Below are 15638 nucleotides of genomic sequence, written 5' to 3'. Positions count from 1 at the left end.
AGTTTCTGATTCTTGTGTGAGACTCAGACCTTCAAGTTTAGGTCTGCTTCTTTGTGTGAACTTGATGTTTCTTTGTGGTTTACTTTTTTGGTATGAAAGGCTGGTTTGTCTAAGCTTCAGGTTCTCTCTTTTGATTTTATATTGGAGAGGCGGGATTGCTTTTGTCTTCAGGAGTTCCCACAGAGGCCCAATTCAGGTGAGGGTCAGATGTTTTCATGCTTTCTCCTAAGGTCTGAATACCTCCAGGAATGGTTTTGGTCTCAGGAATTTAGGGATTGGACTGGCCCAGGAAAGATGCTGATCTATGTCAGCTGGTGGCTGTGCCACAGAGAGATGTAAAGGCAGATGGGGTGGGAGGAGCCCCCAAGGCCTCCTGGGGACTGCGCTGAGGAGGTGGGTTGACCTGGATGCAAAGGATCAGAAAGATGAAAGGTCAGCCCCAGAGTCCTAGAAAGATGCTGGTGGGTGGTGCAGGCCCAGGGAAACAGAGGGAGTTGAGGGTGGAGCCAGGCCCAGAAGCAGTGCTCCTGGGGCCCAGAGAAGGCAGTATCTTGGTCTGGATGAAATGGATCAGGAAGCCTTATTGGTTCCCCAGGTGTCTGGGTTCCAGAGACAAGGAATCAGGCAGGGCCCAAACTCAGAGGATAGAATGGTGTTGGAGATGGGAGGGTGAATGAGGCTGGGGGAGTCACAGTGCAGAGGGGCCTTTGGACTTACCCTGGAGAGATGCCTGTGGGCAGGAGAGAGGCCTGCTGAGGGCCCTGCAGGCCCATGGAAGCAGAATGAGGTGAGGAGGGGGACCAGTCCTGAAGCAGTGCTCCTGGGGCCCAGAGAAGGCACTGCATTAGTCTGGATGAAAAGGATCAGGGAACAGTATTGGTTCCCCAGGTGTCTGGGACCCCAAGACAAGGTATGGGGCAGGGCCTAAATTTGGAGAGGCTGGGGCAGTCAAGGGGCGGAGGATGCAATGGTCTTACCCCAGAGAGAGACCTGGGGGGTAGGAGAGAGACCTCAGGACATTAAATTTTTAAAAATTGCTTTTTAAACTGCCTTTTCTTACTGCTGTGATTAAATAGTCTGACAAAAGTAACTTGAGAAAAAGGTTTATGCTGGCTTACAATTCAGGGGTGCACACCATCATGGTGAGCAGGTAAAGGCAGCAGGAACTTGAAGCATCTGGTCACATTACCTCCACAGCAAACAGAAAGTCATGAATGCATGCTGCTACTCAGCTTCCTTTTCATCTTACATAGTCCAGGATCCCAGCCAGACAATGAGTGTTTCCACCTCAATTAATGTCATCAACACGCCCAAAGGCCCAACTCCCAGATGATTCTATATTCTGTCAAGCTGACAGTTGACACTAACTTTTCTCTTCCATTGATGGAATATTTTACTTTGTAAAATTTGAAATTCAGTCTTCCTTTTATATTCTCTGAAACACCTCTAGTAATCTCTCTCATGAGACTGTTGTAACTATTAAGTGAAGTAAGACATTCAAAGTGGTTAGCACAGGGCCTGGTACATAATATCACCAATGTCAGTTGTGAATTTTGTCCTGTTGCTGTATTTATTTGTAGATAGTATCTGGTCAGTGATATAAAAGTAATGAAAACAAGAATTTGTCAACAGGTAAATGGTTATGTGGTCTCAATAAGAGCCCCATAATTGTTTGAGATCAATTACAAACCTATTTTGAGGTAAGGACTATAAGTAAGGATAGGGCCACTCTTCAGTTAAAAACATAACTTCTCTATAACTCAAACTGCTCCTTTGTAGAAAATTAGGATAATAAAATTCTATCTACACTGTAGAGCTGAAAGATGACAATGAAGGTGAATGTATTTTATGAACCTCACACCAATAGGCATTAAAATCAATTTATAAATATTGACTGACCACATCTTAAGCTTAATTAATTAATTAATTAATTAATTGAGACAGGGAGTCATTCTAGGCCAGGCTTGCCTTAAACTTGTGACAATCCTCTTACCTCAGTCTCCCAAGTGATGGGATTACAAGAGTCAACTCTCTTGCCTGGCTAAAGTTTATTTTAAAAGAGAAGTTTTAATTATATTTTTCCAAAGTCTTCTACTAGAGTGTTAAACTTCAATATGTGAATTTTTTTCTTTTGTAATCTCTGTGGTCATGGGACAGTGCCTACTGCATAATGGACACTTTACCTCTGGCACAAGCCAAAAGTTTCTGACTAGTAGCAAATAATATTCTGAGAAGCTTTACATGGTTCCTCACAGTGTAGAGTATCTGAGGAAGATGGCTGTTTGCCAGAGAAAGTGTGGTAACCATATTTAACGCCAGGGCCCTCTGACCCTTGATGACCAACAAAGAATTCCTTTCTCCTCATCTCCCATTCAGGGTTCATGGGTATTCACAGATGTTAGCACCTACAATAGCTGAGTAGATTTTTCCTGTTTTCATGCTACCAGAAATTGCTTTGCAGCTGCTGTCACACTAGTGTGTACACACACACACACACACACACACACACACACACAAGTTCTCTTCCTAGATATTACAATTACTTTACAAATAATTCCAGAAAGTTTTCATGTAAAGATATGTTCATAACAAAATAAACAAAAGATGTACCATATTTATTTTAACCATACCCCTTGATTTTCTAAATGTAGGACACAGTGACTCTTTTTTACCTTAGGCCGCAGAGCTAGCATTCCCTGATATGTCTATGGGATCCTATGGACTTGGAATGAGAGTCTAAAAATATCTGTTCCTGATAAGGGATGATTATATACAGACATAACCTCTGTAAATAACTATAAAACCTGTGCCAAACTTACTAGCTAAGCATAAAATAGAAGATAGTAAAGAGATCTGCAGCAGATCAGTGCAAACAAAATAGCAAAACGGAAGGACGGTGTGCGGCAGCACTGAGCAATACAGCAGCAAAGCAGCAGAGAAGACTTTTGGGTGGTAATCTGGACATAGCTGACAAATGGCTTTTAGCCACCTGTGTACTTCATGCCTTTATAAGAGGTTCAATAAAAGACTAATTATGACTGTTGATTACTTTTGAGAAGTAAATCACAATTTTCAAAACTGACTTGTTTTGTGCATAGAATTTTATGAATATACCTGATTGATTTAAAACTTTTTCCTTCTAAAATATATTTCAAATTTCTATATTATCTATTTCCTAATTCTATTGCCTTTATTAAAATGTATATGGATAACATATGCTGATATTTTTAAAGCTATATTTTTAAACCAAAAAGTTAGCATAAATAAGAATTTCATTTCTACCTTTTGGATTTGTGGTGTAGTACAAACTCTAAAGCAAGGCACAACTGAAATTTCAAAAGTCCTTTTTATCCTCCATGGAAATACACCTATGTTCACACTTCAATAGCTGGAAAGTTCAATGGAGAGAATTTTATACAACTATATAGAAAAATAAAGAGCAAAGGAATTCCTTCAACATCTCTAAAATCACCTGAGATTTCATAGAAATTCCATTTCATTCCAGAGGAGATTTGGGAGCATGTTTAGGTGCATTGCATGCTGTTCAAACACCCACTGGCTTCCTTTCTGCCGGTAGCCCTTCAGAACTCCCACGGGGATGAGACTGTAGCTCAGAACTGGACAATTTTCATATTTTTTCCTCACAGGTTCCTATTTGCTCTGTCTTTCTGATTTTCATGATCTTCTTGACTGTTATGTATACCGGTCTACTTGATGACTACTCCACCACCATATGCCAGGACAATGACATCCTGTAAGCTCACTAAGAACAGCAAACAAGGCAGATCTAGTCAGTTCAGTTATTCCACAATGTTGAGCTGTGGGGGTTGTTTCCCTATAAACCCTATGTGGTGGTGAAACTGATAGTAATAAGATTCTAAGGGAAAATGACACCTAGAGTGGATTACTTAAGCATTTTCTGGGATATCTGGAGTTAGTTTGCTGATTTGAAAAGTTAACTGCTCTAATGATTTCTCCTAACTGGTAATGGTAGCAGCAGTAAATCATATCCTACAGTGTCAAAGTAATTGACTGAATGACAATGAAGCAGCTAGAATAAGTTGGCTGTAGAGGGCAAGACTTGAGGCCCAGCACTAATGTTTTAGAATATTTTTGTGAAAATAAGGAGCATAATGGAGTCATTGGTTACTTGTAAGTGCATTGTAGAACTTGATGAAGAGCGAAGTAGTGACACCTTTAATCCCAGTACTTGGGAAATAGAGACAGCTGGATTTCTGAGAGTTCTAGACCAGCCTGGTCTATACAGAAAGGTCTAGTCTCTAGTCACCTAGGACTCTATAGTGATATGTTGTTTTAAAAACAAAATAAAACAAAATAAAATAAGAACTAAAGGCTACAACTGATTTTCCTTAAATTCTGAGGATTGAGTAAAGTTTTAGAAATCTACTTCAAGAAGAGAAACAAAAAATTCTTTGTTCCTTTCAGCATGTGACCAAGATTTCTGAAAACCAAACTTCAGTTTCAGCACATACATGACTTATTAGAACAATAAATGCACTAGTAAAAACAGAGTTTATCATGTCAAACTTGGACATTGATTGGGGAAACTTTGGTATTGAAACTAGAAATGTATGAGGATAAATTTCAGTAAAACTGGGCATTTTGACTCTAGGTTCCCTTGAGCCTCCTTTCTGTGCCTGAAGAAGGATCATTCAGTACTGACTGAGAAAGGTTTTCTCTCTTGCCCTAGAAATCTGTGCTTGTTGTCTCTGAGATAGCAAGGGGACACACCATCCTGATGATGTGTACCATGAATTCTCAGTATTTCTAGAGACTCAGGTCTATGAGACTCAAGTCCTGGAAAGACACAGAGACAAAATGTAGGTGAAAACTGTGGGACCCTGAGACCCTCTTCATTCACCCACTACCCCCCCCAATCCCTCCAGACCCCCACTAATTGCTCTTTCAGCTTCCGTAAAATGCTTGGTTTCTTCTTTAGGCATGCCTAGACATGCCCTGGCATGCCCTGACCCCCACCTACTACCCCCCACTCCAGGAAACTATAGATTAAGCAAGCCCGGGCATGAAACTGCCCTATAAGTTAAAAATGGATACTTTTGGCCCCACAGATAACAGTCAGCACATTCCACAGCCCTAAGAATAGCACCCACCAATAAGGAACCTCCAAGGCTGCATCCTATACATCCAATCAGTTTAAAATTATATTGGTGCATGCAGGCTCCTCGAACCAACCAAAATGTAACTTTGGTATCCCCCTCCTCTTTTCGTCTAAAACCTATAAAAGGCTCCACCCTCCCTTACTCTGGGCTCTCAGCACGGATCCGGAATCCGTTAAGTTGGTGAGGTCTGAGAGACCGAGCTTAAGCCCGAATAAACCATAAACCTTGTTTTTGCATTTTGGTGTGTTGGGTCCTCGGTGGTCTTCTTGGGGTCCTGTGGAAGAGGTACAACAAAAATAATCATGAGGGTTATCATTTCTTACATGGAATTTAATTGTAAGCCTGCTCAACAATATATTGTTGGATTATATTGAATTTTTGCAGATGTGTGCTAAGCATATGTTCTGGAGTTCACGGGTCAGCTCAGTTTCAGAGGGGAACTTTAACAGGATTCAGGGAATAACAGCTAAATCCAGTGCTCGGATGTGGCCTCAACCAAATGAAAATGTGTTGTCTTAATTTCTTGGTGCACTAGAGAAGAAGGTATTCCAAAGACAAAGTAGTTTTAAATTCTACATGGGGTTTATCAGAAAGGTTTGCTCCTCAATTTCTCAAATTATGGGGATAGTCAGATATAATTTCCTTCACTAAGACAGTAATAACACTCAGAAGGATCATAGTATGATTGGAGGTCTCTGTTGCCTATTCTCCGTAGGGCTGAAAGAACCAGTTTGTATTTAGACAATTTGGTAATTATTTGGATATCTGACATGGGTCAAGATGGTTAACCCTGGGCATCTGGGGGTTTATGTGTCAACATAAAATGGATGACAATGGATGTCTCGGAACCCTCAAATTAAACAGTGATGCAATCTGTTCAGTAACTGTTTCTGGCACAATGCCACTTTTGTGTGGATTTTGTATAAATATGTCCTTAAGTTCTGAGACCTTTATCTTTTGCCTTAAGGTTTACTAGTCTTTCTGTGTGTGTCTAGCCCACCAGTATATGGCTTATTATGCTGGCATGTGTCTGAGTGCCTGCCAGAGTCTGCCTGCCTGTGGCCTTTGTGCCATTAAATAAAATATGCTTTTCCTGTCCAGAGAGCCCAACAATCTCTTCAACTTCCAGGCCTCCTATAACTCAATGTTTCTCCTTTCCTGGCATCAGCGTTTTGACTCCACATCTAAGAATGACAGTAAGAACTACTGCTATGAAGTCAGTGTGACTGATTCAATGAGGACAATGACAGCCTGTCTGACTGTAGTGGTAGGGATGAGGTAAGGTATTTAATTACCAGAAAGTTGAAAATGTTTACTCTAACAGCTGCTGTAAGTGGTTAGTAACAGAGCCAAAGCATTAGTCAAAATCATCTGAGCTGGGCATGGTGGCACACACCTTTAATCCCGGCACTCAGGAGGCAGAGGCAGGCAGACCTCTGTGCGATTAATGGCCAGCCTGGTCTACATAGTGAGTTCCAGGCCAGCTGGGGCTAATGGGGGACTCTGTCTCAAAAAACAAACCAAAAAAGTCACTTGAAATGCAGAGATTCTAGTTAAGTGTTCATGCAATTTTCAAATAAAATCACTGAGCTGCCTTGTGAAGTGTCACTTGCTATGTGTACCTGGAAACACTCTAGGTTTTGTAAGTAAAACCTTGACTTGAATTATTGTGATAGACACTTGCAGTTTCCTGAAAAATACTCAGATTTTCACAAATTCTAAGTATTTGGGGCGGGGGGCATTTGTCCCTTAAGGTCCTTTTTATACAGTTAAAAAAATATTCTATAAATATGTCTCATAGGCTTTCCTGAAGGACCTGCCATCATTTCCATGGCAACACCATCGGAGAAAGATATATAAAAATAATTTGGAGTGTATAGATGTATCTTGTCAAATAACAGTGGATAGTCAAAAACTCAATCTTGAGGTGACCTCATTTGTAACTATCGTTTTAGTTGTGCTTGGGATCCTGAACCATAGATAACTTCTGTGGCTCCTTGCATGCAGCTGTGGATGTTAATTTGATTATATTTGCGGTCTTTATGCTTAGAACTGCTTGCTTTTGCTGAGAATGGCCAGAAATGGGCTTCAATTGGCTTGTACTGAAGTGATGTCAGCTTTCTTTCCCAATATCAGCTTTCATGTCCATAGATGCTTTGGTGGTCAATCCATTTAAGAAGATCAATAAACTAGTCAATTCATTAATTCAAGACTGGTTTAGCACAGTGAAAAGGAGCAGCTCCCTACAGAAACATTGATAAAATACAGATATACAGAAGGAAAAAGAAAAATGATGCAGACATTCAGTGTTCTCTACATCCATGAATTTCTAGTCTAAATATCTAGGACAAATTAAAATATGACTTTCGGGGCTGGAGAGGTGGCTCAGAGGTTAAGAACACTGGTTGTTCTTGCAGAAGACCCGAGTTTAGAAAGTTTAGAAAACAAAACAGAAAAACATGACTTTCAGGGTGAAAGATGTTGATACCTCTGAAAATGGATTCATGCTTACAGAATTTACTAATTTCTCACAATTACCTCTATCTACTGTTTAGCAGTTAACATAACAGAGAGTGAGAAGCTTTTAGGATATTCAGTTTCCGGATCAGTCCAGAGCCTGGCCTTTTGAGTTTAGAATAATAGTCCTTAGATACTAGATATGTTGTAAATCAATGACCAGTATTTGGTCCTATTTCTCCCATACCAAATGCTTATATTATAACTCAAGAAACACGATGTAAAACTGAACGTGATCCTCTAACAGTTGCTCCTGGTAAAAGCAGTGTTAGTGAAATTTTTGGTTTCTCTTTTCATGTGTTTTGTTCTAGTGCTTGATATATGGTGGTTTCCTAGGAGTAGGTACTGCCACACACACATGACAATTGTTTTACTATTTTACAATGAATTACACATTAATACTTGAGGTTTATATGTTATACAGATAATAGTTATAGTTTAATAGTTATACAGATTAAAATAGCTGTTATAGAGAAACACATGACTCTATCATCTCACATAGTTGCCTTTTTAAAATTTGTTTCATTAAAATAGAAATTGATCAATTTTTCCTCTGGGTAAAATGATCCTGACCATTTATTTATTTTGTTTTATTTTTTTATTTTATGTGTATGTGTATGTGTGTATTGCCTGCATATAGGTAAGTGCACCCATGCTGTACAATGCCTGCGGAGGACAGAAGAGGCTGTCAGATCCCCTGGGACTGGAGTTAAGGACAGTTGTTAGCTGCCATGTGGGTGCTGGGATTTGGATCCGGGTCTTCTGCAAGAACAGCCAGTGCCCTTAACTGCTGAGCTATCTCTTCAGCCCATATCCTGACTTTGCCACTATCAGATAAGGAGACAGCTTGAGCATTTTCATGTTCTGCATAAACTTAATGGAAAAACATCACTCCATATAAAAGAACTGCTAAAACTCAGACCTTTCAAAACTCTAGTGGTGTGGCCTCCTTCTGTCAAAGAGCCATGGTCTTCTGAGGAGTGCTAAGTGTTAACAACAGTATTACAAACATCATCTATGTTTCCATAGCTTCTTCACTGTTTTGATATTGAAAAACTTTCATGAATTCATCAACTACATTTTCCCTTTTTAATAAATTCCTAGACTCATACAATGTAACATAACCAACTTCTCTGGTACTTAAAGATATTCAGCCTATGAAGAGGACAGCATCACTCCAAGAGAAATAAAGTGACATTGACCAGTGATAGTGAAATATACCCTTCTAAACTCCAGGTTGACCTTGAACTCACTATGTAGTCAAGGATGACCTTAAACTCCTGCCTCCATTTCCAAAGTGATTAGAACTTGGGAGTTCACCATCTCACTTGGATTTAGTTAATTACTTTGGTGCCTATATTTGTGCTCAATTGTAAATGCTGAATTTCAGGAAACACAATTAAAAACTATGATTAAGATTTTTTTTTTTTTTAGCTCATAGCATTCAAAGGCTTCTTCTGTTGGCCCATTTCTCCATACTTCACTGAAGACAAATTATCGGTGGTAGTGTTTAAGATAAACATAAAAACCCAAAATAACTGGAACTGTTTCCAAGACAATTATTTCAATGAATGAAAGCATATATACATAATTCTTAACTTTTCGTCTTTGCCCAAGCTTTATCTGCATGGCACATGGTAATTAAAAGTATGAGTCTGGTGGAACTAACCTTGAGTGTTTAACAGCCATACTTTGAGGCCTATACTAATTTGGTTAGAGGGACATAAAAGACAGTTTTTGCTCCTTGCCCTCCTAGGTTGACTAAATTCCAGGGGGCTATGAGCATCTCCCAAAATGCCCCGTAACTGTAGTGAGTCACCTGTCCCTTGATCAAAAAGGCCATGGAGACTCCATCAGATGGACTTGAACAGTATCCAGTCTACAAAGAGGAGGGTCAACACAGAGGAAACATTTTCTCCATGATTCCAAGCAAAGCCAGGCATGGTCGAGCAGGACCTTTGACTTATCTTCACATAAATGGAACTGGTAAAAGAAAGGAGTCAGGGGCTCCTCCCAAGCTCATGTGACCCCTGAAGCACAGATCCTCAAATGGCCTTAAGATTAAAAATAAATCGGGTTTTCTGGGCAAACTGTATGGTCTTAAACACCCAAAAGGAAAGTATAGCCAAAGATTAAAGGGGTCAATATAATTTTTTAAGAGTCCATGTGTATAGCTAAAGGCTACATAACAAGCAACAATGCCAGAGAGGAGATACCTTCCTTTGAGTTCTTGCCCAGGGTGGCCCAAGAGACTCACAGACAGTAACCCAGCATAGAACTGGGAAAATGAACAGCAGACCCCAATTTTAACTAAAGGAATATTGGCAACTGATTGCTGCTATTTAGCCAGGAGCTCCTCCCAAGCCCATGTGACCCCTGGGGAACATATCCTCAAGCGACCTTAAGAGTAGAAATAAATTGGTTTATCTGGGCCAACTGTATGGCCTTAAACATTTTTTGTATTAATCAGTAATATAAGAAATTCAGGCGGGCATAGTATTTTGGGAGTGGATGCCAATGAGGGTGACTGAGTTGACAGCAGATCACGAAATCAAGTTTTACAGAATGGACAAAGCCTTGGGATATTTTGCACAGAAAGGAGAACTTTAGGGAACGGTATATTGGCTCACTTGGGCTATGAATAAGCCACTTGTAAAGGGGGATTGTAACTACCCAGCATAAAGAGGAAGGAAAATTGGAAAATGGCAATTATTAAATGATATGAGATATTCAAACCAAACTATATATTCTATATGCTAGCCCAGATTTAGACATAAAGTTTAGTACCATATAATGAAAATATTTACTTATAAAATGGATGATACTTTGACGACTTTGTTTCAATAACAATTTTTCCTTTGGAGGTTAGAGTAGGTGACATATAAAATTACTTTTTATTTCAAAACCTCATTTTTAGGGAGAATATATTTCAATTTCCTTTAATTAAGCACACGTTTTACAATGATTAGTATTTGCCGATTTTATATCATTTGAATAGCAATGTAATTGTTTTTCACACAATTTGGATTTATGATATTGTAGCCACACTAAAATGTTAAGTCTCTACCAAGCTCTTTACCATCTTATCATCAACAGAGCTAAGTGATTTGAGAACATATATGTCAGCATTAGAAAGATTCACTTTAAGAAATATTTGAAGAACAATTCATGAAGAGATAAGAGAAATTTTATTACTATTCCTTGTGGAATACACGTGTATTGGCTTGTAGTGTTCATTAGTGAGTAATCTAAGCACCAAGGGTGAGTTAGTAAACACATGACAGCAGCACTACCCACAGAAAGCTTATCATCTGGAGAGAAACAAGACCAACCAGCCAGTTTAAATGACACATAGTATGAGGAAGAGACAGTACCAAGAGGATAGTTAATAAAGGGACATAGTTTAATCTAGGGAAGTACTCAGGAAATTCTCTGTGAGGAGATGAAATTTAAGCACCGACCTGAGTAAGTCCAGAAACCAAGCTAAGAAGTAGTTGGCAGACAAATGAGAAAGCCCTTGGGAAGAAGCCTTGCTTCTTGGGGGCTCTAGTTATCTCTCCCATACTTGAACCTCTTGTGTATAAGTCATGGATACTCAAAAGTGGTTTCTGCTTACTTCTTGTACTCTGACTGGAACAAGGGACATATGTTGAAGCAGAGACATTGATAGGTGACTGTTACAGTGTACTGGCAAACTAGATAGACTCCTGGTCATACTACTGTGCCAGCAAAGGTAATAGAGATAACTAAGATTTCAAGTCTCCTAAATATAGTACTAGCAGATGAAGTTAGGTGATTGAATGACACATGATAGAAGAGGATCACTGGAAATGTCTTTAAAGATTGATTTGTAAACCTACATAAAAAGCGATATTATTGTTAGATGTGGGGTGGATTAAAGAGGTTGAATCAAATTTGAAGGGACAGAATATAAATTAAGAATGCTGCTTGGTGGGAGTTTTTCATTACCATAGCTAGTTGGTGTCTGTGTAGAAGGTCAAGTAGAAAGTAAAATGTGTGGTGGCATACACCTCTAATCCCAGCACTCTGGAAGCAGAAGCAGGCAGATCTCTGTGAGTTCAAGGCCAGCCTGGCCTACACAGTGAGTTCCAGGTCAACCAGGGCAACATGGAGACCCTGTCTCAAAAAAAAAAAAAAGAAAAACATGTAAATTCATCATTTATGAGAGCCCTCCAGCTTATGAAGAACTGGTAGAGATAACAAGCAAAATCTAAGGTTTAACCACTAATACACTCCAAAATTGAGACTCTGGAGAAAAAGAAGCCATCATAGGAGACAGGTACAATCAGTGAATGAGGGCAGAAAAGAGAAAAGCAACATCTCTTTAAGCTAAGTGAAGTACGCTTTTCAAGATGTCAAATGATATGGACATACACTGGAATGTTTTTTATTCAAGTTTACTATGCTAACCTAACATTTTTTCTTCTTTTTTTGCAATATCAGTTTATAAATTCTCCTGTAGTCTTTCTGTCATTTTGCTTTTCAGTTTGGAAATGGAAAATGCTATATAATCTTCATACAGCCCTGTCTCAATGCATGTTCCTATACCCCAAGAGTTAAAGGAGGGATTAGCTTACCACCCTTGTTTCAGAGGAATGCTAAACCTGTGCTGTCAGTTCCTCTACTTTGCATTTTGTTTTGTTTTTTTTTCTCCTAGATTGAGCAAGTGGCCTGTATATGTCTCATACATAGCCAAGTTTCACCTCTAACATAGAGAGTTATTTAGAATGTAGGTTGGGTGAAATTCTTAAAATCAAAGATAGTTAAGTTCAAGGTTAAAACTCATAAGCTCGGGAAACCCTGTGTAAACACCACCTTCCAATCACCCACAAATCACTCTGGATCCATTTTCTCTGAAATGTGGAATAGCAGCCTCACTGCAATTTTTCTTTCTAAATCAAGCCACACATTTCAGATTCCGAAGAAGCAGCTGAGTGAGGCAAGGGTTTTAGAATGGAAATTCATTAAACTTTGCTCTTAAGATATTTTATCATTATATTTTTACAAGTGGGTATGAGATTGTTAGTTTAATGAAAGTTGTTAAAGGAAAATAACAGGATGCTTTAGAGTCAAAAAAAATGAAAAAGCAAGACCTGCTTTTAAAATGCTGCATTTTAAATTTTTTCCACCAGCATAACTATGAACTGCATTTGACAATAAGATGTATTAAGCAAACTGAACTCTATAGTATAATTACAAACTATAGAACCTAACTACACATAGATTTAAACTTCTTGCCTTCAGTTTTAAAAAAAAAGTTTAAATGCTGACAGTTATAAATACATATTCTTTATTCACTTGAATTAGAATTTAAATGTTATAGAAAAGACAAGAATAAAATTTCAGCATTAACTTACTATTAATTCATAGGAATGTTTATACCTCCTGTGATAGTTGATATTCATTCTCAGCTTGACTGGTTTTAGAATCATCTACAACACTCAGCTCTGTGTGTGTCTGTAAAGCCATTCTCAAACAGGATTAACCAAGTATGAAGACACAACTTGAATTTTGGCAGTATCATCCCATGGACTAGAGGTTTGTGATAAATAAAAGGGAAAATAGAAAAGAAGTTGAGACCAACATCCAATCTCTCTTTGCTTCCTGAATGCAGATGCAATGTGAACAGCCCCTTTATGTCTCTGCTGCCATGCATTTTCCATTAAGAGGGACTGTGTCCCCTTGAAGTGTGAGCAAAAATAAAACCTTCATTCTTTAAGTTGCTTTTGTTGGTATTATGTCACAGCAATGAGAAAATTAACTAATGCAGAAAACTGGAACTGACAAGTAGGGTAGTGGCTATGTTAAACTTGACCATGTAATTTATAGACCTTCGGAACTAGCTTGTAGAAAGAATTCAGAAAAGGTTGTACCTGTGGGCTAGTGAAGACCTGGAAAGCTATAAGCAAGGCTAAATGAGCTGTTCTGGTGGGAGTTCAGAAGACCAAAATGCCAACAGAAATGCAGACAGTAAGGCTGGGCTCATGACATTTCAGAGGGGAACAAGGACTCTATTAGGAATTGGACTAAATGCCACTGGAATTTTACTCTTGAAAAGAATGTGGCTGCATTCTGTCTAGTTCCTGAAAATTTGAGTGAGTCTTATCTCAAGCATAATGGATAGGGTTGGAGAGATGGCTCAGTGTGTAAGGCATTTGCTGTTTTTCCAGAGGACCAGAGTTTGGATCCTAGCATCCATGTCTGGTGGCTCACAACATCCTGTAATTCCAGCTCTAAGGAACCTGATGTCCTCTTATAGATGTGCCATATTTGGTGTGCTCTGAGGATTAGAATCCAAACATGGGCTGCAATCCAACTCCTCCCCTTAGACATTTTATTCCTGACCATGTCTACCTACTAGAGAACAAAGAGAGCTTCTTTGATAAATTTAAAACAAAAGAGAATTATGCCTATTAAAACCTAAGAGAGAGAGAGCCTCCCAAATAGTTCCTGTGCCAGTGAGGCCTCTGGATGGCTCCTAAGGTTCCCTGCTTCCTCTTGTTTGCCTCATTGTGCCACCTCCTGCTGTGATCACAGGAGAATTTGGAGACTCACTTCTAATGAATTGAATAAGAAGTGATTGTTCTTTCAGAGATCAAGTACTGAAGAGTGTGGTTTCTGTCTTGGGGCCCTTTTCTACATAAGCTCCCTTTTCAGTTATTGTGATATCAGTGCCCCGTGCCCACAAGGAAAAGAGCTGATGACTCCAGCCATAAGCTAGTGAGAACTGAATCTTGTATACTCACCCAAGGAACACCGAATTATTAAGATGACTATAACCTCAGACAACACCTTACCCATAATCTTGTAGACACCTTAACCTCATGTAAACCACACTTGGATTCTTAAAACTAATGAAAGTTTGCTATTTTAAACCATTAAATTTGGAGTTGTTTGCTACACAGTAATGCATATCTGCTATAGTATTAATTCAAAATCTCAATTTAGGATTTCCCATCCTATCCTTATTTGATAAAATGTAGTATCTATTTCATTAATTTGCAGTTATTTAAGATATAATAAAAGATGTTGAGCTATTATCTATCCTACAGTTTAATTCTGAGGCACTATTTTTAAAATTATTTATTTAATACCCACATAATTAGAAGAAGCATTTCACTACAACAGCATTGGCATATTCAATAACAATTTCCATAGCTAAGATGCATTCCTTTCAAATTTGGCTATAAATTTTTAGGTTTACTGTTGAATTAATGTAGTTATACAATATTGTACTCAGTATAAACCCTATAAGACATAAAATTGAATGAGATTTTAACCTTTAAAAAAGATCTCCATTTCATTTTAAAATATATTGTTTCATACAGAAAAACTCATTTTTAATGCAACTAACAGATGTTTGCACATGTGTCTCTAATCTCTATATATCTGATTATTACTAGTCACAGTCGGTTACTTTCTGAGCTCCTTGGTACTTGCTTATGGATATAAAGTCATGAGGTAGAGTTCAATGGTAATGTTTTTCACATCTACTAATTATCACGAAGCAAATTTTCATACTTCTTTCTCACATTTCATACAGAACATCCCGAACAATCTTATTCATCTATATACCCACATCCCAAGTGACACTCTTGCATAGCCCCCCCCCCACTGGAGCCCATGTACTCTGTCATCCCTGTTACTGTCCACTGTGTTGTCAGTGCCCTCAGCCATTCCCCAGTGCCTGTCCATCTGCTGAGTCTGGTCAGCCTATCTAGTGTTCCTTGTTTTAGCAAAATCAGTTTTTCCTCTTCTAGCAGGAATCAATTTTCAATATTCCTTTAGATAAGTTTGGGGTCTGCTGTTCATTTTTCCAGTTCTATGCTGGGTTACTTTCTAGGAGTCTCTTGGGCCACACTGACCAACAACTCAAAGGAAAGTATCCCCTGTCTGGCATTGTTTCTTATTATATAGCCTTCAGCTATATACATGGACTCTTAAAGAATTATATTGATC

The sequence above is a fragment of the Nannospalax galili genome, unplaced genomic scaffold (assembly GCF_000622305.1).
Source record: "Nannospalax galili isolate Female #2095 unplaced genomic scaffold, S.galili_v1.0 scaffold1130, whole genome shotgun sequence".
Lineage (NCBI taxonomy): Eukaryota > Metazoa > Chordata > Mammalia > Rodentia > Spalacidae > Nannospalax > Nannospalax galili.
The sequence above is the reverse complement of the archived record's forward strand: the minus strand, read 5'-3'. Positions refer to the sequence as shown.